At 46.5% G+C, this 2,082-nt stretch overlaps 1 non-coding gene across 1 annotated transcript in view; it reads right to left on the reverse strand.

The window, feature by feature from the left end:
* The window catches only part of LOC124129785, a 1,859-nt gene extending 1,575 nt beyond the window's left edge, over positions 1-284 (reverse strand). The window contains exon 1 of the ribosomal RNA XR_006860443.1: positions 1-284. This exon is cut by the window's left edge and continues 1,575 nt beyond it. This is a non-coding gene — a ribosomal RNA (small subunit ribosomal RNA).
* Between the last annotated feature and the right edge of the window lie 1,798 nt (positions 285-2,082).

The raw sequence follows: 2,082 nt of genomic DNA on the forward strand, positions 1-2,082 counted from the left end.
CGTGCGATCCGCTAGAGTTATCCAGAGTCACCAAAGAGACGAGCCTTGCGGCTCGGCTGGCTTCGAACTGATAAACGCGCTCTTCCCCTCAGAAAGGGTCGGAGCTTTAGTGCATGTATTAGCTCTAGAATTACCACAGTTATCCAAGTAGGATTGTATCATCTAAGGAACCATAACTGATCTAATGAGCCATTCGCAGTTTCACTGTGCTAGAGTTTGTACTTAGACATGCATGGCTTAATCTTTGAGACAAGCATATGATTACTGGCAGGATCAACCAGATAGGTCCTAGTCTTTGCAGACAAACAGACCGGGACGTCCGAACCGCCGGCGAGGAGAGCCCCGAAACACACGAGCGAGTCCCGTAAAAAGCTCAACCCGACCGAGGCGGCCAGCCATCCCTGCCACAATCCCCTCCGCCGAGAGCGTTCTCGGGGTGGAAAAGCGACTACTTCACAAAAGCCCGACCCGAAACGATAGTGCGGGGGTGACGCCACGGGCTGCTTTGACGTCGGCGATTGATTCTCGTACCGAGCGCAGACGAACCCCGGATGCCGGGGTCTGCCTTCCTCACGACAATCAGATTGCTTATGCAAGCAGTTGGTAGCAAAGGCGAGCGGTCGCCTGGCTGCAACGTCGGTTGTTGCATTCTCAACCTCACTCAGTCTACCACGAGCCGTTTTCTGACTCCCGGCGACGAGGACGTTCCCACCTAACGATAAGGCAGGGCACCCCGGGAAACGAGAGCGACGTTTGCCGACCGTTCCCTTTCGTCATGGGAGCACTGGTCGCCAGTTGTGAAGGGGGACTTACGAACTTTACTGTGTAGTCGATGATTTGCCACGGAGACGAGGATCGCGACCCAACGTACTGCCGAGGAACAGCGCACGATACACGGAGAGTTAAGGCTTACTAGCTAAAACTGAACCGAGATCACACGCAAATATCTTCCGACACGAGCACCGTTCATGCGTCGTAATATCCCCGAGGAGATACCGCCCGCATTCCGAGTTACCAACACTCGGCGCACCGCGCCAGGACCCACCGAGCTGCCTTACAACACGAGCCGTTGCACTGCAGGCGAGTCTGGCCGCCTTCACATTACTAGGCAGCCCGGGCGATACGCTGGATAGTTAGCCTGTCACAACAAATACCCACTCGTAAAGAAACCATATTATTTCTTAAACTATTCGGCCGATCTTCATGAAATTTTGCATGTACCTCCGTGATAGATTGCTCGTTTGTCACAAATAATCAGTTTTGTCATTGCACTCTTATTTTGGGAGTGAGGGTGATAATAAGGAGAAAAAATGTAATTTCCTTCATCAAATCACATACTAAATACTTCATATTTCTTACACTATTCAGCAGAACCCCATGAAACGTCACAAGCAGGCCCATGTCACTTGTATCTAGCTTTTCATAAGCATTTAATATTATTTGAACTTTTTTTACCCGAACAGCAGGCTACTTTTCACACAAAAATAGCCAGTCAAAAAACACAGTACACATAGTATTGTTACCAAATCTTAATAAACTTAACTATTTGATGTAACATAACGCACTTCATATCAGATGAACCACTGTAACTATTGTAGCATATATTTCACATGGGAACAAGCCCAGGTCGTCGAGTCTAACCCTTACATATATGTGAAATGTTGAACAAAGCTCACCGGCTGGCGCAGTAACACTACGGGCTATACAGAGAACATGAACAGAGACATATGACAATAAAGCCAAGCAGTGACTGCTGAACGGTATATATCGCGGGATATAAATCATTCTTACTCAAAAGAAAGAATTACAGATAGTGATAGTCACTGTAAATGTAATAACTAGTCACAACGAATCAAATATGATTGCAACGCGATTCAGTTAGGCGTCATACATCTAACATAAAGCTGAAGTGTAGCGCATTAGTAAACATACTTATTATGCAATGTGAAGTACTGACACGAAAAATGAGACATTGATTACCTAACAAAATGTACAATGATACGATATTAGCCTATGGAGGCATAGAAATGAACACCTTACATGCGAATCTGGTAGTATCTCAATCAGTTACATAACAATTCT

This window comes from Haliotis rufescens, unplaced genomic scaffold (assembly GCF_023055435.1).
Source record: "Haliotis rufescens isolate VD_foot unplaced genomic scaffold, xgHalRufe1.0.p SCAF_612, whole genome shotgun sequence".
NCBI classification, from domain to species: domain Eukaryota; kingdom Metazoa; phylum Mollusca; class Gastropoda; order Lepetellida; family Haliotidae; genus Haliotis; species Haliotis rufescens.